Consider the following 21,838-nt stretch of genomic DNA (forward strand, 5'->3'; position numbering starts at 1 on the left):
TATATACTGTGCCATCTAGTTACATCAGGTATTTTCTCTTTCCCTAATTTCCCTCAAGTCCCAGCTGAAAGCCTGCTTTCTACAAGAAATCTTTCCTGATCCCCTTAATACTAGTGCCTTCCTTCTTTTAATTATCTGCAATTTATACTGCATCTCCCATTAGACTGCGAACTACTTGAGAGCAGGAATTGCCTCCTACATTAACATTTAGTACATTGCCTACCACAAAATTAGATGCTTAACAAATGCATCTTGACTTGAATCAAACAATGTGTGTGACTTGTCCAAGAGTAGGAAGAGGCAGATATGACATTAAAACACAAGTCAGTCACTGAGTCTGTCAATAAGCATTTATTAAATATTTACTATGTACCAAACATTTAATAAAGGGAAAATAATGCAAAACAAAAGAATTAAAATGCCCTCAGACTCCAAATCCTACCATATATTCTGCATCTCTTTAAACATTAAAGACTATGACCAGGATTTAGGATTCGAGTGGCAATTTTGTCACAAGAATTGCCAAAATTTATTGAACTTGCCACTTGATGTACATCCCATGGGTCTCTCCTTGCTGAAACCTCTCCACCACTTTTTAAAAAAACTAAGCCCTTTTTCTTTCCCTCAAATCCCTTTGTGAGTATCGCTTGAGTGTACTTCATGACAAGTTCAGGACAATGCTCTCTTACTGAGGCTCAGAAAAAAATGGACTCCCAGCAGCACGGGTTACAGCAATAAAGAGAATGCTGATTTGCTCATGGAAACCTTTCAAAGGGATCCAGAACTGGTCCACAAAGACCGTCATATTGTCATACCACATGAAACACAGCCCTGTGTGATGCTGGTGTGTTTCGAAACTTCAAGAAATAACAGAAGCCTAAACTACTTCCAGGCTTTTAATTTTCTTTTATAACCATTGTTAACTGGCTTTTCAATGCAAAAACGAAAAGCCAACCTCTAGTTCCACTAAACTCTTTTCTCCCTCTTCAGTCCCTTGGAAAATATAACTTGATTCTATAAGGCTGACTTTTGAGAGTTCTCAAGTTACACCCTGGCCTTGTTTGGCTCAAGCACTTTCTGTAACATACTGGACAGCAGGTCTCTGGTGGTCTGCCATTAGACACATGCAAGGGCTTTAGAAACTGGGGATCAGATTGGCAGCACAAAATGCTTTGAATATAAACTCCTTGAGGGCAGATTTTTCATCTTTTTTTCTTTGTATAAAAGCACAATGCTTGGCACATAGTAAGTGTTTAACTAATGCTTGTTGAATTGCATTGAACAGAACTCCCTGAGAACCTTCAAATAATCCGTAAAATACAAAGAAATCCCAGCTATAACATACTCCCTATCTCCTTTACCTCCTCTCATCTTTTCTTCTTCTCTGCCTAATCCTCTTCTTGTCCAGTGAAAGATCATATAATGGAGATTGCATCTCAGATATGTTGGGAGAAATATTTGTAGATGTGTTCTGACTATATCATTGAAGAAAATAGCTCTTTTTTAGTAAAAAAAAAAAAACAGGCTCATGTTAAGGAGTTAAATGGAACTGGTATGCTAGCAATTGGTCCGCTAACAATGGAAGACAAAATGGTCAACAAACATGGAAGATAACCACTGAAAATGGATATAATCAGAGGATGAAATATCACATATGAAGAATCTCTAGGAGACCAGTATTAACAGAGGGGTAAGGAGACAGGAAAGGTTAGAAAGGGATCAGGTTACAAAGGGATTTCAAAGCCAAAAAAAATTTTTACATTTGATCCTGGTGGCAATAGGGAAACACGAAATTGATTAAATTCAAGGATAACATGGCCAACCCAGCACTTTAGGAAGATCAATTGATTGAACAGTACTGTAATTGACTGGAAAAGAGACTTGAAACAGGGAAGCATATATGAGGTGACCCTATCAGAGAAAAGAAGGGGAGTTATAAGAGAAAGATTAAAAAGTATATTTGACAAAACTTTCAATCAGACTGGATATATGGAGTAAGAGAGAGTAGCAAGTTGAGGATGACACTTGGTTGTTAGTATAGATGACTGTGAAGATGGTGATGCCTTTGAAAGTAAAAGGAAAGTTAAGAAGAGAGCAGGGTTTTGGGGTGGGGAGAGAGATAATGAATATGATTTGGAAATGTTGAATTGGGATATATTTAAGATGTCTACAGGGAAACTAGTTTGAAATATCTAGTGGGTAGTTGGAGATGTGAGCCTGGAGATCAGAAGAGAAATTAAGACTGGGTAAATAGATTCAAGAAACAACTGTATAGGAATAATTGAATCTATGGCAACTGATGAGAGTACCTGGCAAAGTAACTTGGAGAGAAAAGCAAAAAGGATTCAGAACAGAAACTTGGGTTATACCCATGGTAAATAAGCATAACCATGGCAAATCAACAAGCTTTTATTAAGAACCTTCTTCATACCTGGCACTGTGCAAAGCACTGGGGAACACAAAGAAAAAGCAAAAAAAAAAACAAAACCAGTCTTTATTCTCAAGCAGCTGGATGGAGATTCACAAAAGGAGACTAAGAATGAGAAGTCTGATAGGTAGAAGTGGATGCCCAGGCTCAGGTGTTATTTCAGGGGTCCTCTGAAAGAGGGTTTTCTGAGACAAATTGTCCACAGCTGGGTTTTAAGCTCCATGTGGACCTTATCTGCTGGCTAACCAACCCCTGCAGCACTTTGGACTGTCCCTCTGAACCTTTCAGGGAGCAAATGCCTCCTTATCTCAGAGAAGCCAAGAAAACTTTGTTCCTTGTCCATTGCTTTCCATGCAGTTGGAGGGAGAGTGCTATGAAAATGCATCACTCTGAGATAAAGAACAAGAAGGAATTGACAAGAGTGGACAGAATGGGAAAATGACAGATTCCCACACCCCGCCTGCCAGTGAGGACATGGAGAGTTCGCAGACATCCCCATCCGAAGACCCCTTCTTCCTGCAGACCAGTTCAGCCCCTAGTGCAGGGGCTTCAGCTGGCAGAGCAATTAGAAAAAACTGGCATTCGTTTGCCAGACAAGATACACATGGTGTGAGACCCTACTGCAGATTCAAAGGGAGTCCAAAGCAGCTTAATAAGTATGGAAGAATGGGTGTGACAGGTGCTATTTAGCAATTTAGGAAGTGGTTTATGAGCTCAGCTTGGAAGGATGAAGGGAAGCCTGGTAATCACTGCCCCTCACCCCCTCCACATTTGTGAATCCCTGGCCTGGGCCTCCATTTCTTGAGTCTCTTAGGCCTTCACTCCTGCCCCAATCCTTGTTCTAAGATGGACTTCTCCACCCTGTTTAATAGTTAAGCAGCTATAAGTAACCACTCCCCTGCTTTCCATGCCTGCTTTCCAGCTCCCCATTGGGTAGTATCTTCTCTCTTTGGAATGTGAGTTCCTGGAGAGTCTACTCTCTTTTCAGTCTGTGTTCGCTTGCCCAGCATCTGACACATTTATGCACTATCTGTCTAGTGGACTGGGTGTAGAGTGTGAAGGAAGGACATGAGGAACACCATTGGCTTGGAACAGAGGGTTTATGAAAATAATTCAGGGCAAGTTGTGTCCTGGGATCTGGAGCTGCGTAGGATCTTAGAGGCGTACAAGAGCCCAAGGTCACACAAGGAGCAGGCAACAGGGCCAGGTCTGACTGGGGGCTAAGTCCAGTGTCAGGAAGACCTGAGTTCAAATCCAAGGGCAGGCACTCACTGGCTGTGTGACTCTTGTGTAAGTGACATCATGTTGCTTGCCTTCTCAAGGGGTGGGGGAGGTAGGAGAACCTGGTAAGAGCAGTGTCATGAAATCCTGTATAGAAAAGATTATCAAGAAGAAGAGGATGAGAAAGAATAATTTCAGGCTACAGAGAGGTCAAAAATGATGAGGACTGAAAAAAAGCTATTAGATTTGATAATTAAGAGATCCCTGGTAACTTACAAAAGAGTAAATAAATTTGAATGATGAAGTTGGAAATCAGAATTAAGAAGAAAGTGTGAACAAAGCCAATGGACACACTATTTGTAGATAGCTTTCTCAAGGAATTTAGCCATAACACCAAAGAGAAATATAATATGATAGTTACCAAATAGCAAACAAAAATTGGAGAAGTTATGAAGACTGGACTATACCATAAGATAAAGAGAGTATAAGTCTGTTCTCTACTACCTTTGGGTCAAATTCTTACCGGCTACTTTGTCTCGCATTGTTAGGGGACCAATTACTAGTATGCCAGTTCCATTTAACTACTTATAAATTGATTTTTACAAAAAATACTTTCTTCAATGATATAGTAAGAACGCATCTACCAACTTTCTCCCCAACATATCTGTGATATAGTCTTCATTGTACTATATCAGTCTCTTCATGATCTTTCACTGGACGAGGGGAGGGGTAAAGAAAGAGGAGGAGATGAGAGGAGGTCCAGAAGATAGGGAAGAAGGGAGAGAGAAAGGGAGGAAGAAAGAGAGGGAAAGAAAAATAGAGGGAAAGAGGGAGAGAAAAAGTCATTAAGCTTCTCTAGATGCGAATGAAACCAAGAGGAAGTAGGTGAAACAGACAGGTCTTTTGGAATGCCTCTAAAGGCAAGCAGAGCCTTTTCATCAAATTGTTAGATAACCAGAACCACCTACAAAATCTCTACACAAGCTCCAAAGTTTCTCCAAGTCGCTCTTTTCCTTATACATCATCACTACTCACCCAGAAGTATGTTACATATGGAGACATTTATCAGCCAAGGAAGCTACTGGTGAAAGTAAGATTTCCTTCCCCTTCCAGAATTTTAGCAATGGTTCCTTTCCCTCTTACTCATTCCTCCTCACAGATAGTGGCATCAGTTAGCCTAATACATGGCTATTACAAGTCCCATGGATGTCTACATGTCAATAGCTATTCTCCTTGACAAGGTCTGCTCCCTAGCTGACTCTTGTGGTCTTTTAATGCTTGTATCTCTTCTCATAGCCCTTAATTTAGCAACCCTTGTGATATTCTTCACTACTCTCACTAAATGGTCATGGTTCCCCTTAGGGAACATTTTGGCTCTGAAACTTCCTGGTACTCCAACAGCAACAATTTTGCTTTCTCCAGGTGTGAAGTCATGATCAAGCCAAGTACTTGACTTCTGAGATTTTTGTTAAGTAGAGGGATCCAGAAGCAGCCACTGCCACCACCATAGGGCTGGGTTTGAGGCTAACTGGACCACACTCCCTTCTTAGCCAGGTGAGAGACCCTCTCACTGACCTTTGAAGCTGTCTTTGGTGGTTTTGGGTTGAAAAGTCTGGGAACCAGCACAGCTGCCAGTGATTCATCCTACTCCAGCTCCATTCACTCTGCTTCTAGCCTGGTACAAGACCCTTCCTGTTGACCTTCCAGATTGTCTTGGGCTGGAAATTTACTCCAGTCTATCATTTTTTTGTCACTTCTGTTGCTCTAGAACTTGTTTAGAGTCATTTTTACAGGGTTTTGTTTTTTTTTTTTGAGACGTTTGTGGGGAGAGCTTGAGCAGGTCCTTGCTTCTACTCCACCATCTTGGCTCCACTCCAAAATGTTTTTTTTAAAAATTTCACAGACCCTAGGAGAAGACTACTCAAGAAAATTCTAAGGACCACCGTAGCTATAAATTCTATGGTCCTATAAACTTCAAAAGGCTTCAAGAACAGAGTTGACAATAGAATATTGCATGCAAACTTTCTATGGATAATTAATCCTAGCTAAACTCATAAAGATTTATCACCAGAAGGCAGGTCACCAGGTGTGGAAATAATTTGGCCTCAGAAATCTGTATCAGTGAAGAGAATACCCATGTTAATATTTGAATAATTGAAGTAAATTTGAATGCTAAGTACATTTTGTTGCATACCAATTCTTTGAAAATTGCTAAGCCAACTATGGTATAAACAACTACTCTCTGTTAACCAGAACATTCAATTAATCAGAACATCCCATTCCCCAAGCATTGCCATATATGTGTGTCAGCAATAAAAGCCACAAAGAGGACATCAGGTTCCTATTTAGTGCAGGAATAAATTTGCACGCCTGAGTATGTGTAAAGTTAAAATGTTCAAGATAAAGTAGATATCTGAGAAGTAAGTTATGGGCGGTTATTTATTTCTTACAAGTTATGGATGAGTTCATAAGGCACCCTCATAGCTCCACCATGTGTGAGAGTCATGAAATTAAAGAACTTTACTAGCATGTGGAAATGAAAAGAGATAGTCATGGTCAGTTGGTAAGATAGACAGCCTTTATAAACAGTCCTGTGCAGGGAGAGGAGGAGATCTGTAGGAAGTCTGAGTCTTGTGTTATTGCAGAACATGAGTGGAGGCCTAACCCCATATTTGAATATTAAATTAGTGAGGGCAAAACCTACACAATACCAATGGAATTAGTCATGTCTAGTGGGGCATCCAATACCAGATGTCACTTTTCTGATCTTTCATGCTCAGCTCTCATAGTTTTTGGCACGTCAGAGTTCGCATCTGAGTACAATTTAAGTTGTAACAACGCAATCAGCATGGAGAACTATTTTTTGTCTTCCTCTACACTATTTTGGGAACTGAAGCTATAAAGCCTTTTAGTCTCATAATCTGGGAAGTTGGGATTCCTGTTCTGAAGTCCCTTTCCCTATTCATTGCCAGGGAAATGTGAAAGAGCCTTTTCACTGCTGCCTGACAAATGTATTTTTGATATTTGATAGTGACAGCAGCCTTATAAATAGGTTATTGCCCTTGGAAAGTTTTAATTTATGCAGTGTGAAAAGTATAGAGAATTGAGGTTATTTATTTTCTGACTTGTCAGTCTCAGGGGAAAACACTTATTAAAAAAATAACATAAGCTAATGAATTATTGGAAATACTCTTAAAGTTGACCTAACCTTACCTTTGATAAAGAACTAAGTTGTCACAGCTCTAAGGTTCAAAATGCAACAAGGTAAGGAATCATAAATGTGTGCATATGAGCCCTGTGTTTGGGGGAACTTATGGGAGCTTCAAAGGTAAACTAATACAGCAATTGCCAAACCAGGGTCTTAGAAGGGTATCCCATGTAGCCGACAGGCAGCTCTTTTGTCATATAAAAATGTATAACAGCACAATGTCTAAATAGTTTTTCTTCTGTCTGGAACACATCTGGAATGACACTTAAAAATTTAAATAGATGTTACCACATTGGTTCCTAATCAAAAGAAGAATCATTCCCCACTTCCTCTCATTATAATTTGGGTGAAGGGTTTTTTTTTCTATTTTTATTTTCTTTCAGAAATAAACATTTTAGATACATAGTCTGTGGAACTTTCATCTGAGAACCAGAACTCTAGCTTGTTTCCTGAGAGGGTGGCTGACTACAAAAGAGTGCTGAGTCTGGAGTCATGAAGCCTTGAGTTCAAATCCAACTACAGACCCATACTAGCTACGTGACCCTGGGCACACAACTTCAGTTTGCCTGTTTTCCCTCCGGATACAATAATCATATTTGCCTCCAAGGGTATTTGATTTTCGCGTGTGTGGTTCTTCTTTCCATTTAATATTGTTGTCGGTTTTGTGCATATTGTTCTCCTGATTCTTCTTACTTCGGTTGGCATCAGTTCAGATAGCTCTATCTATGCTTGTCTGAATTCCTCACATACATAATTTCTTATAGCATAATAATATTCCCTCATATTCATGTAATGCCACTTGTTAAACAATTCCTCAATTAGTGAATATCTACTTTATTTCCAATTCGTTGCTATCACAAAAAGTGCCAATAAATATTTTAGTGGATATATGACTTTGGCTGGTTGTTATCCTTCATTCTCGAAGAGGACCAAAATGGCATCACCATGATAAAGTGAAGTTTCAATGTGTCCGACTGTGGCTGATCAGACCAAAATGGCCTCAGAATGCTCCACCGCAGATTGGGCATAGATAGTCCATGTGAACTCTCTGGGTGGATAGTGGAGATAGGCAAGTGATGAAGCAGCAGGTGCGAATTCCCTGGGAGCTATAGTCACAACCCCGCACACGGGTGGCCCAGGCCATAGGGACATTTGTCCCTGGAGGCAGAAGTGGGATTCAGCAGTGGGATTCAGCAGTCCCCTGGGTGTCTGAGCAGCCTTTTAAGGATCACACAGCTCACCTCCTGGTGTGAGGAAGGGGGCTAGAAAAGGTGCCCTAAAAATTGTCTGCTTACCCCACCCTGGCCTGATTACCGCAGCAGATGGGGAATCTCACTTTGCAGTCAAAACACATGCAAAAAAATGTACAAAAACATCTGCAAAGATGATTCCACTCACCATCGGCACATGGACAGGTATCACATCCAAACAGCAGCCCTGAATGAAACAACGTTGGCAAATGAAGGCCAGATTACTGAAGTCGGAGCTGAATGCACATTTTTCTGGAGTGGTCACAGTGAAGGGGAATGCCATGAACCTGGCATAGGTTTTGTAATCAAAACTAATCTGGTCAGCAAGCTGGTATACCTGCAAAAAGGAGTGAATGACAGATTCATGAAGGACACTGTCAAGGTCTCTATCAAGAACTTTGGAATTGATTGTGTGACACGGGAGATACTGGCACAGGATCTCTCAGCCTGGTGTGCGCACATCAGAAAAGGTGCTGTGCTCCATGAGCCGAGCAGAACGGAAACAGCACAAAGGAAACATAGGATACGTGACTTTATTCTTCCATTTGGTGTAAGCCCACTAATGGAATCTCTCGTTCAAAGAGTATAGACATTTTAGTTACTTTATTCGCATAATTCCAAGTGAGTTTCCAAAATAATTGTATCCTTTCAGAGTTTCACGAACAAGTATATGTGTGTTTGTCATTTCACAGTCCTTCCAGAACTGACTATTGCCATTTCTTATCATCTTTACCTGTTTACAAAGAATGAGGTGAAACCCCAGTACTGTTATGATTTGCATATTTCTTGTTATTAGTAATTTGGAGCATTCTTTCATGTGGTGGTGAATATTTTGCAAATCTTCTTTGGAGAACTGTTCGTCATATCCTTTGACAACTTATCTATTAGGAAATGAATATCAATTTATATATGCATATATATGTGTGTATGTGTATATATGGTAATGGATATAAATTTATCTATTGGGAAATTAATATCTATATATGCATATGTATATGTATAGTAATATCATTTTGGTCCTCTTTGAGAATGAAAGACAACAACCAATCAACTATCATGAATATATGTATACATATATATACACCTACATATACCTACATACATATACATGTACATATGCATACATATGTATGTGTGTATGTGTGAATACATATACATATATATGTATGTGTATATATATATATGTATACATATATTCATGATAGTTGATTGGTTGTTGTCTTTCATTCTCAAAGAGGACCAAAATGATGTTATTATGTTGAAATCAAGGTATGGTATGGCCAGCTGTGGCTGATCAGACCAATAAGATCTCACAAACCTCTGCTACAGGTACACACCAATATTTCACATGAACTTTTGAAGTGTAGATGTCTCTAAATTTTTACATCTCATGTTTCTTTTGAATTACTGCAATTCTGCTTCACTCAAAGAGCACAGCACCTCCTTTGATGTGGGCATGCCACTATGGGTGATCATTTTCCAGAGTCTCCCATGTCATACAATTGATTCCAAAATTCTTCAGAGGGACCTTGAGACCTTTTTCTGACCTCCTTGTGAGTGCTTGCCTTATCAGAGTTCTCTACATAACAGTCCTTTAGGCAAATATATTTGGCATTTGAATATAGCCCATAGGAGCTGTGCTCTTTGCAGTTTAGAATGCTTGGCAACTTAGATTAAAAAAGTACATCAGTGTCCAGTACCTTATCTTGCCAGGTGACCTTCAGAATCTTCCTAAGACAATTCAAGTGGAAGTGATTCAGTTTCTTGGCATGGCACTGGTCACTGTCCAGATTTCACAGGCATAAAACAATGAGTTCAGCAAAATGGTCCTCTAGACTTTCATTTTGATGGGCAGTATAATACCTCTTCTGTTTCACATTTTCCTTCAGAACCTCCCAAACACTGAGCTAGCTCTGGCAACTTGTCCATCAGTCTCATCATTTGTGTGTACATTCCTGGAAAGTAAATTGCCAAGTTAAGGGAACTTATCCTCTGCATTCAATATTTCTCCATTTGCTTTAACCAGTGGTTTCACATAAGGATGATGTGGTACTGACTGGTGGAGAATCTCTGGGGTTTTTTTTGTGTGTTAATTGTTAGGCTAAAATAAGCATAAGTAGCAGAGAATTGATCCATATTTTGTAGCATCTCAACCTCAGAGGCTGCACTGAGCACATCATCTATCTATCTATCTGTCTATCTATCTATCTCTCTATCTATCTATCTGTCTGTCTGTCTGTCTGTGTCTGTCTGTCTGTCTGTCTATCTGTCTATTTATCTAGTATCTCATGGTAGTAAACCTTTATCAGAGAAACTTGATACAAAAAATATTTGTAACATTTTTGTAATTTTTTGCAATAATATTTGTAAAGTTCTTATCACAGTGCCTGGCACATAACAGTTGCTTTAAAAATGCTTGTCCCACCTCTTCCCCCAAGCCCCAAGAATAATAGTCTTTAAACTGAGCAGAGGAACATTGTATTGTTTAGCCTTTCCATAGGAAGAAAATCCAATATTCCCTTCCTTTCAATGAACATTAATAATCCAAATTCTCTGTGCTATAATACATACCTAGTTCAAGCGCACCTGCCTGACTCAAATGTCCCATAAATGTTCAGCACAATGATACACCTTTTAGATGGCATATACAAACTAAAAGACATAACCTCCATCCTCAGAGAACTTACAGTTTTGTTGATGAATAAAAAGTACAAGCATGAATTTATCAAGGAACATGGTACACTAAGCAATGTTAAATGTGAATTTTTTAAAAATTTTGATTCTTTTCGAGATTAGATTGCACTCCAGAACAGTAAACAGCAATAATGTGTGTATTGTTGGAAGGGACCTCAGAGGACATATCAGATAAATATCTACAGAGGAGCAAATTGGCTTAAGTGACTTTTCCAAAGTCTTATAGGTAGTAAGCGTGAGAAGTAGGACTTAAATCCACATCCTCTTATTCTAGGTTCAATATACTTTTCATTGTGCCACGTGGTGGGATTTGAGCTAGACTGGTAAAGGAGAGTAGTATTATTTGGATGGGTAGAAAGAGAGAAGAAGTTAAATTTCAGGCAAGGAAGCACAGGTATGGAGACTAAGACACAATGAATAATCTGATAGTATCAGAGAGACAGGGTGGCATACTGGACAGTCAGGTACATATTGTACCTGACCTGGATTCAAATCCTGTCTCAAACATTCTTTAGTTGTGTGATCAAAGAAAAATCACTGAAGTCTTTGAGTCTAAGCATCTCATATGTAAATGGGCATGGTAATATTACTCATCATGTTCACCAAAGAGTTGTTGTGTGGCTCAAATGAGATCACAAATGTGGAACACTATAAATTTTACCTATTCTCACTTACCTTCTGAGACCATCAGTCTTTACATACCTATCTATGTAATACAATGTTTGGCATTCTTTTAAAAAAAATTTAGTTCTAACTTCTCCCATTCACTGAGAAGGCAATGTTAAATCCATTATACATGTGAAATCATGCAAAATATGTTTCTACATTAGCCATATAACCCCAAAAAGCAAGACAAATGAAGAAAATTTAAATGACATCATTATGATAAAGTCAAGTTTCAATGTGTCCAACTGTGGCTAATCAGCCCAATACGAGCTCGGAATGTTCTACCACAGATTGGGCAGATAGTCCATGTGAACATTTGGGGTGGATACTCTAAATTTGTGCATCCTACATTTCATTTGAACTGTCTCAATTCTGCTTTGCTCACAGAGCACAGCACCTCCTCTGATGTGGGCATAACATGCTGAGTGGTTCTGTGTCAGTGTCTCCCATGTCACACAGTCAATTCCAAAGTTCTTGAGAGTGTCCTTGTATCGCCTCTTCTGACCACCATGTGATTGATTGCCTGCCCCATGCAAGTTCTCTGTAAAATACTCTTTTTGGCAGGAGTATGTTTTGCTTTCGAACAACATGACCAGCCCATCAAAATTGCTCTCTCTGGCAGTTTAATTTAAGTAAGAACCTCTGTGTCTGATACCTTATCCTGCCAGGGGACAGTTAAAATGGAGGTGACTCAGTTTCCTGACATGGTGCTAGTAGACCATCCCTGTTTCATAGGCATACAATAAGGTCAACACAACAGCTCTGTAGACCTTCAATTTGGTAGTCAGTTTAATATCTCTTCTCTCCCATACTTTCCTTCCAACACTGAGCTAGCTCTGGCAATGTGATGGCAAATTCTTCAATTCGAAAAAGCTACAAGTCAATTCCAAAGTGGAGGGAGTGTTGGTGCATGATTTTCTATTTGCAGATGATTTTGGATTCAATACAGCCTCTGAAGCTGAGAGGCAACAAAGTATGGATCAATTCTCTGCTACTTGTGCTAATTTTGACCTAACAATTAACACCAAGAAAACACAGGTGCTCCATCAGCCACCACCCCACCATCCATATGTAGAACCATCAGTTACAGCAAATGGAGAAGTTTTGAATGCTATGGATAAGTTCACTTACCTTAGTAGTGTATTTCCAGGACTTGATAATGAGGTTGGTTCACGCATATACATATACATACACACACACACACACACACACACACACACACACACACACACACATATATATATATACATACATATACACACACTCATATTACTTTATACACATCCTTTTACTTTTTTTGTGGTACAGATCTAGTAGTGATACTGCTGAGTCAAAATGTACTTTCTGTTTCATCGACCTTTGGGCACAGTTCCAAAATGTTCTCTAGATTGGTTGGACAAGTCCATAACTCTGTCAACAGCAGTTCATTAGTGTACCTATTTTCCCTCATCTCTTCCAGCATTTGTCATTTCTGATAGGTGTAAGGTGGTTCCTTTGCATTTCTCTAATCAATATTGATTTATATAATTTTATCATATAACTATAGATAGTTTTGATTTTTTTTCTTCTGAAAACTACCTGTTCATCTCCCTTGACAATTTATCAATTGGGGAATGAAAACTTCAGTCTTGAAATTACCTCATGATTGGCTTTTCTTTAGTTTAAAAAGTTTATTTATTTATTTAAAAAATAAATTCTCATCTCCCAGAGAATTCTAGGACTTTCTGTTTCTCTGTGCCTTTCTGTCTGTCTCTTTTTTTGGTCTCTCTGTCTCTATCTGATAGTGTCTGTCTCTGTCTCTCTGCCCCTGACTATGTCTCTGTATCTGTCTCAGTCTCTGTCTCTTTTCCTCTTTGTTTTTGTTCTTGTCTGTCTCTGTCTTCCTTTTTCTCTGTCTCCATGTCTCTGTTTCTCTGTCTCTGCCTCATTCTCTCCTGTGAAAGGCTTCATCTGATTAGGAGTGTCAAATACAAATGCAACTAGCTCTATCAAGTTGTTTACTCACCCACTCAATTTGTAAATCTAATCCGTTACAAATCTTCAGAACCTATATGAGTTCTAGAGCTATTCTAGGAGTACAGGTTATACTTAGGTTCTTATTCTAATATGAAGAAATATTAGAAAGTGCACTTTAGTTTAGTTTTTAGTTACTTGAGCTGAACAGCATGAGAATTTTACAGAGAGGACTAGGAGGAATTGGGGAGGTCAGCTTTTGATCCACTTAGCAAAGAAGTAATTGAGGGCTGAATTTGGAAATCACCTGTAAATATATCTCAACTTTTTCCCCCTTTGGGAATTTATTCATGATTTGTTCAGTTTCTTTCCCTGACATTGGGTATTTAAATTCTCCTCTTGTTCCACTAAGCTGGGATTTTTTACATATTAAAAAAAATGCTCATCTACCATAGTTGATTAAGTAGGTAGTCTATATGGTCAGTCTTATGCTCCAGGAAATCACTTTGGGAGCTCAGCAGAGGATAAATTGGAAGGAGGAAAGGTTTGAATTGGAGAAACCAATTGGAAGGTCACTTCAATAGTGTAAGTGAAAAGTGATGAGAGCATGAAAGAAGGTGATGGTTCTGTGTGTGCGGAAAAAGAGACATATGATCAATGTTATGGAGGTAGAAACAAGGTTTTAGCTAGATTTCAGTTCATAATTTTTAACCTCATAATTGCTTAAAAGTATTCAGTTTTAGATTCCTTTTGACTTCTGTGCTTGCAATTAAAGTATCTAATGAGTTTTGTTCTTTAAATCCATAATGTGAAAAAGTTATTTTTATGAAAGTTGCATATTTTTCCCAGTAGAATTTACTCAGTCTTAGAATTTGTTATTCTTGGCTATGAATCTTTATATTTTGTCCTTAAAAATAAAATTTTCCTAGATTTTGCATTCATTAAAGGATTATTACCAAGTCACCTGTGTTTCTGACTAGTTCTTTGGTATTTGAATTCTCTCCTTCTGGGTTTTTTATTCTCTTCTGTCTTCCATTCTTTCTCCTCCTCCTCCTTCTTGTTCTTCTTCAGAGGTCTGTATTTTAACTAATACATTTCTGGGATTTTAGATTTTGAGGTTTGTTTTAGGAGGTGAGGTTGATTTTATTTTCACTTTGTCCTCTTATTCTAGTAAATCTGAGCAATTCCCTTTTATAATATCCTGAACCATTTTAATTGCATCAATGTTTCTTTATTTTGGTCATGGTTTCAGAAAGTCAGATAAATCTTGAATAGCTCTCCTTAACCTCTTTTTTTTGGGTAGCATATACTTTATATTTCTTCTATTTTTAAAATCCTTTCTACTAAAATTTCTTATCACCTCTTGGAGTTATTGAATTCTATTTGGTTTATTCTAATTTTCAGGGAGCTTATTACTTGAACAAAGTTTTCTACCTCTTTATCTGTTTATTCTCATTCCAATTCTTCCTTTAGTTTTCATTTCACTTATAATTTCTAATTTCATTTTCATCTGTTGCTTCAGTTTTCCCAGGTCCTCTTGCAATCCTTGTGACCAAGCTATTTCTCTCTCTAATGCCTACCCTGTCTTTGTACTTATAGAGTTCCTCTCTGCATCTGGATGTAACTTTTGCCTATATCTTGACCCATAATATTTCTTCATAGTGTTTGGAGTCTTTTTGTGTTTACTTAAGGGAGTAACTTCCGTTCCTGATCAGAGATTTTTGTCCCAGGTTCATATTCATCTCCCTCTCATACTCTTGGATATGGAAGTCATGGCCTGTTTAGTCCTGACCTCAATTTCCTAGCCTCTTAACCCTGACTTCTATTTTTCCTGATGTGTCTGTACATTTAGAGTTCTGATGTGCTTTGGAGTCTTTGATCATAGCATTTTGCAGTAAGGTAACCTCATCCCAGAAGCTGCTATGTGTTTCTGTCCCTGTTATGGCCTCCACAGCCTGGGAGCAGTTGCCTGTTGGGCTGGGCTCCCATTAGCTTTTCTAGCAGGATATTTCTCCTAGTGTTCATGACTTCTGGCTTGCCTTTTTATATACTTCTTAAGTGAATAAGAGAACCTACTGTTCCGTTTTCTTTCTCTTTGAATTTCTCAATCATTATTTGATGCCTTTTTTAAGATGGCTGCTAGAATAAAGGTAGAGTAACTGGACTCCTCTATGGTCTTCCATGAAATTTTAAAAAGGTTCTTCATATATGAAAATATTATAACCCATTGGAAGACTTACTGACAGGTATAGACTTTATTTTTTAAAAGTGATAAGAGCAGGAAGTTCTACATTGTTGTTTGCTTCCTATACCTAATAATAAGGTAAGAAATTAACAAGTTTTCATTGTGTCAAATTTTTTTTTGATAGAAATGAAATTTACATGTGATTTTCACCTCAATGTCTGTGTTATACTAAAAGAGATGAGAACACATATATTGTATAAGAGAAATTTTGACCTGTTTGCATAATCAGCATTTAATGAGGGAAATTTGCTTGTGGCATCATAATTAGCTGCTGAAGAGGTAACTGTTTTTTTTTTTTTTAACCACTTCAATGTAATAATTCCAGGGGAAATAAAATATTAATGAAGCACAAACAAGACTAAACCAAAAATTTTGAAAATATTTGGATATTCTTTTCAATTTCCCTGCCTCTTTTGTTTCCTCTTATCTTCCAATATACAGATTTTTCTAGGAGCCCAGAAATTTACTTGGGAAGGAAGATGAACTTGGAAAATAAATACTTCTTTTTTTCTCCTGGTTCAAGATTTTCAAGGCTGAAATCTTTGGTAGAATAAACAATCTTAGAAATTATTCTGGGAGGCCTAAATTATTCTAGGTCAGGGGTTTTTTGACCTCAGGTGATCTTAGAACTTGAATGTAAAAAAAATGTATTTTTAGTAGTCTCTAACTAAAATTTACCATTTCCTTCAATTATAAATTTAAAAAAAACCTTTTCTTAAGGGACAAATTAGATTATAAGGGATACATAGGTTTAATGCTTAATGACTCAAAAAAGATTAATAATACATTTTGGAGGATAATAGTCAAATTTATTCCTTCATTCACTTAACAGAACTAGCACTACAAGCAGAGGACAATGCCAGGAAGGAGACACTGGAAAGAAAGAAAGAAGAGGAAAACAAAAAAGAAAGAATGAAGGAAAGAAAGGAAAGAGAGGGAGGAAGGGAGGAAAGAAGGAAGGAAGGAAGGAAGGAAGGAAGGAAGGAAGGAAGGAAGGAAGGAAGGAAGGAAGGAAGGAAGGAAGGAAGGATGCATTCTAATGAAAGAAGATGACCCATAATGGGGGAAAAAAATCAGGTTTTATATAGTGTCTACTATGTTACGAGCACTACACTAAGTGCTCTATAAACATTATTTCATTTGATCCTCACAACAGTCCTGTGAGGTAGGTGTTATTACCAACCACATTTTAAAGAAACTGAAGCAAACAGAGTTTAAGTGATTTTCTGTCACATAGCTAATGTCTGAGGTCAACTTGGCCTCAGGTTTGGCACACCAGATCTAGTATTTTATCCATTGAAAGAAACAGTTGCCCCATGTGGTCTCTAGAAGTGATACAAATGTAGGTAAGACATTTCCTCTCCCATGAGGGAATTTGTAAAAAAGGCCAGAGAAGACCAGAAACCTAAGTCAAAGGGGCAAGGAAGGAGATGGGTGAAAGAAATGAGAAAGAAGAGGAGAGCAAAGACAGAGGGGAAACAGAGCCCACCCCCCATCTTTCATGATTAATTCCAGTTCAGCATGAACACGATAAGGTAACTAAGGATGGGAGCAGGATCACTGGTCTACCTTTGTCTAGATGTCAACCATCATATTGAGACTCAAAGTTTGGGCATACAAGCTGGTACAGTCAGTGTCTTAAAACTTTATTCCAAGATGGGGAAAAAAAATGTTTCCAGTGAGCAAGTTCCCAGGCAGAGCAATCTATGCATCCATGACTTTAAAGCTTGACAGCATGTGTCCCTAAGTGAATAAAAAGCAGATATCATTAACTATCAAAGTATAAAGATGTCTTGGATGCTTATTAATTCCTTGCAATTTAGTCTTCATATGTTTTGGTTAATTCTAAAATAACATCCACATATTACAGGCATCAATTCACATCAACGTTAGTTTTTCTTTGGGGAATGACACTCTTGCTAGGTGACAACTGAAATGAAATCAACTCTAGGTGACACCCTGAATCATAAAATGTCTCAAACTGGCTGCCTCGTGCTTACAAATATTTTGATTGCATTTATTTGAATTCCATAAAATGTAATGAGGCCCTCAGCCTCTGGCAAGGTTGACACAGGATTTAATTTGTGCCAGTCTACTAAAGGGACAAAATGTTCTCAGGAGAAACTTAACTGTACCCTACAAACACAGAAATCCTTATTGACAGCACCAGGCCAGGATGTGGATAAACCTTTCCAAATCAGAATTTTGTCCAGGTTACCAGATAGAGTTTGGAGATCTATTCAAAGAATTTCCTTGTTTGAACATATAACAAAATGATTCCTAGACCTCAGTTTTTGATGAAATATCAATATTGTCCTTAGGTCACTTCTAGCAAAGCAACATAGACTATTGCCTAGAAAATTAAGTGGGAGAAGCTTTCCATATTAGAGAATTCAATGAAAAAGCGAGTACTGGAAATTCATCTTAATATACTTTTCATTGCTTAGTACTCGACCTCCCATCATCATGAGAACTAGAAAAGCTGAGAGTGTTTTCAACTAGCAAATGGGATATGGAATTTTTTTCTTCCTGAAAAGTCAGGATTATGTGACCTTATAAATTGGTCTCATTACCGAGCTACTGACAGACAGACATGCTGGTTGCTGCCAGTGGGCATATGGGCTGAAGGTTGGGGAGGAGGGGACAACAGATGGATCTGGGAAATGGAGTGATGGACAGGTCTCTCACAAGGAGACCAGCTGGTAGGGAGGAGGTCATGTCTGTTGCCGAAAAGCTGAGAGAGATAAGGGTGTCAGCAGCAGGAAAGGTGACATCCATCAATCAGCTTCTTCATTAAGGCAAGAATGAGCATTATGGGTTCAAGAGTGGAAGAAGGAGGCCAGTCATCCCATATCCCACAGGTGGAAACTCTAAAGGAGCTTATCGTTTACATTTCTGAACAGGAAGGAGGAATAATACGCCCTTAATGAATTACCCCTAGAGCTGGGTAATCTTTTTTGGTTGCAAGAATGTCTAATGAAAATGACTTACTTCTATTTTGACATTGTAATAATCTAAAGAATATTTCCAAGACTCTCACTCCAGTGTAAACATGTTCCACCTGAATCTCATACTGTATAATGTAACAAAAGAGTATCACTCCACTCAAGGTCAGATCTAAAGCCCATTCAGCCTAGCTACTTGCCTCTAATGATTGTCCCAAGGATGCTTTCTGAAGACCTTTTATTATGTCAAATTCAGTATCTCAGGTACACACACACACACACACACACACACACAGATATACATATCTATTACACATATTCCTCAAAAGGATTGCTACCTCAAACAACCTCAAAAGTTGAATTCTATAATAATTCAATTAATAATTATTAAGCAACTGCTTTCTGCAGAACACTGTCCTAGGAAAGTTGCAAAAGTTAGATGACACTTGGTCTCTCTTCAGTGGACTTACAGTTAGGTAAGAGTAATTATAATGCAAGAAAAATGCATTATAGAAATACTGCTAAAATGCTATTAGTTCTCTAAAGTAGGAAAGATCTTTAGCAACTGGGGAAATTGAGGGTAGTCTCATATAGGAAGGGGCATTTGAACCAAAGTTTGAGGGCTGAGTAAAGTTTCAACAGGTAGAGGCAAAGAGGTGGAAGAATTTTCAGCATAGAAAAAAGCATGAGTTTCAGGGCTAACAAACACTTGCCATTTCTTTATTGTCTTTCTATGAAGTCCTAACTACCTACTATTTGATGGCTTTCCATATTCTTCCCCTTCCCTAGCTTCTAGTGTCTTTCTCTTCAAGCTTGCTTTTTATTATACATATACACACACACACATACACACACATATATGTAATGTCTGTCTCTCTGTCTCTGTGTAGTTATGTTTTCTGTCTTCACCCATTAGAGTATAAATTCTTGAAGTCAAAGACTATTGATTTTTTTGTATGTGTATTCCCAACAACTATTACCATGCCTAGAAGATAACAGGTGCTTACTGACTGCTTAACCGATTGATTTATTTTTTCATATTGATGCTTGGATAGTAGAATAAACACAGTTACTCATATGCAGCTAATGTAACATTGAATGATTATAGATGAGTCATAATTGGCCACTCCATTGTTTCAGGATGGTAGGTAAATCTTAAATTGTTGAAAGTAATTTAACAATTTGAGGGGTTCCAAGGGATGTGGGTGGAAGAGGCAATGTGCGTTGGAGTAGGAAGAATACCAAATTTTTAACCAGAGGATATGGGTCTGAAAATTGCCTCTTCTACTTATTGTTATTTAAAACTCTGAGCTTCAGTTTCTTTATCTATAAGAGCAGAGAATTGAACTAGGTGATAGCTAAGATTTCTTCAAGCTATAAATCTTTAATCTTATATTTATGACTTTTTTTCTTAAAACAAGCAAAGTACTTGGTTAAATCTATGCTCGTTGTTTGTAATCTCTTCTTGTAGTTCTTTCTTTTCTGACTTTCACATGGAGAGTAGGTTCCATTTCTAAAACTTCTGAAGTTATTCACTTTTGTATTTAGTTTTCTAAAATACTGAAGAAGAAAAAAATATCAACAGAAGAATGTGATATTTTTGCTGCCCAAATCATAATTTTTAATACTAAATGGGCACATGCTGAAACATGCTTTATCAAGAAACAGAAGATACATTTATTCTCCCAGATATTAACATCTGAACTTCCATCCACATCTGTTACATGTAACATCACAACAGACGTCATCAACTGGAGCATGCCAGTGCTTTTAGAAAACAAAATTGAAAATAGTTGACTCTAAGAAAATATATCAAAAAGATTATATAAATGTTTTAGTTCTGTTTTCTGCTCTGTTAACGAAATATTGGTCTTAATAATCTGATCAACTCAGTTATATCCCCCATCTCTATCTTCATTTTCCCTTTCATCATCAAGTGAAATGGAGAACTAACTACACCCAATGCACGTATGTTAGTAATTTTTTCACCTCACTCTTCTCTCATTACTGAAATGAATTCAATGTTTGCTTTTTTGAATAGAAAATCTCAGTGGCACTGTGGAGTCAAAGTCAGTTTACATATTTTCTCCAAAAATCCCATGGGTGTGTAAAGGAAGACCAAGGACTTGAATTTATTGGGATGGAAGTGACTACCAGGAATAATAAACTTTTGAAAATGCAAGTGAAAATGGTATGTTCATGTTTGATAATATGTTCCATTTGTTATCTAAGGGAGATCAGACATATTTTTGACCTGACTCTTTTGGGGAAAACTTATGCACCTGAAGTCTACAAATATAAGGTGAAAGAGGCAACACTAGGTGGTAGGTGATCTGAAAAAGAGCTGGAAGATATAGCAAACTGAAAACCCAATATAAGTCTATAATGTGATATGACATCTCAAACTTAATACAATCTAAGCTTCCATTAAAGAGGTTTAGAGTCAAAAATTAAGCAGGTTTCTTGTTTTGTTCATTTTCAGAGGGCAGAAGTAAGAACAATGAATAGAAGTTTCAAAGATAGTATTAAGCTTACTGAAGTAGAATACTTCCTAATAATTAGAACATTACAAAAGTGGAATGGGACACCTCAAGTGGTAGTAGATAATTCTCCTCACTTTTCACCTCTCTAATCTATTTTCTTGTCTTTTTCTTATTTAAAAGGTAAACTCCTTGACGTCAGGGACTATCGTTCTTTTTACTTACACTCTGAGCACTGTACTTGGCACTTTATAAGTGGCATTTAATAAATACTTGTTGTGTCACACTTTGACTTTCCTTTCACTAGATATCTACAAACAAGGGAAAGATGGCCAGCTATTGGAAATATAGAGAGGATTCTTATTGAGGTATGGAAGGTTCTGTAAGTCTATAAAACAGCTTCCCTGTTATAATTCAATAAATTGATTAATTTAGTACTTTTTGATTGACAAATCTAAATTAACCATAACACATACACCCAGGTTTTAGGAATGTTGACAATTTTTTAAAAATACCAAATATCACAGGAAATTTATTTTGGAGAGTGTACACAACAAAAAGGGAACCAAACCAGTAATTAGGACATCTGATTTTGATTCTCATCACTGAATAATTAGTTATATGATCATGCACAAGTAACTTTACCTTTCAGGGCCTCAGTTTCCTAATCTGTAAAGTGAGAATAATAGTATTTGTACTATCTACCTACCTCATTCATCCATCCATTCATTCAATAAGCACTTAAATC

At 37.6% G+C, this 21,838-nt stretch overlaps 1 long non-coding RNA gene across 2 annotated transcripts in view; it reads left to right on the forward strand.

Annotated features, from left to right (window-relative positions):
- The window catches only part of LOC140523802 (uncharacterized), a 68,638-nt gene extending 47,288 nt beyond the window's left edge, over positions 1-21,350 (forward strand). For both annotated transcript variants that reach the window (XR_011973478.1, XR_011973479.1), the window contains 2 exons: positions 20,652-20,801; positions 21,274-21,350. This is a non-coding gene — a long non-coding RNA (uncharacterized lncRNA). The remainder of the gene's footprint in view (positions 1-20,651; positions 20,802-21,273) is intronic.
- Positions 21,351-21,838: the final 488 nt, after the last annotated feature.

The sequence above is a fragment of the Notamacropus eugenii genome, chromosome 2 (assembly GCF_028372415.1).
Source record: "Notamacropus eugenii isolate mMacEug1 chromosome 2, mMacEug1.pri_v2, whole genome shotgun sequence".
Classification (NCBI taxonomy): domain Eukaryota; kingdom Metazoa; phylum Chordata; class Mammalia; order Diprotodontia; family Macropodidae; genus Notamacropus; species Notamacropus eugenii.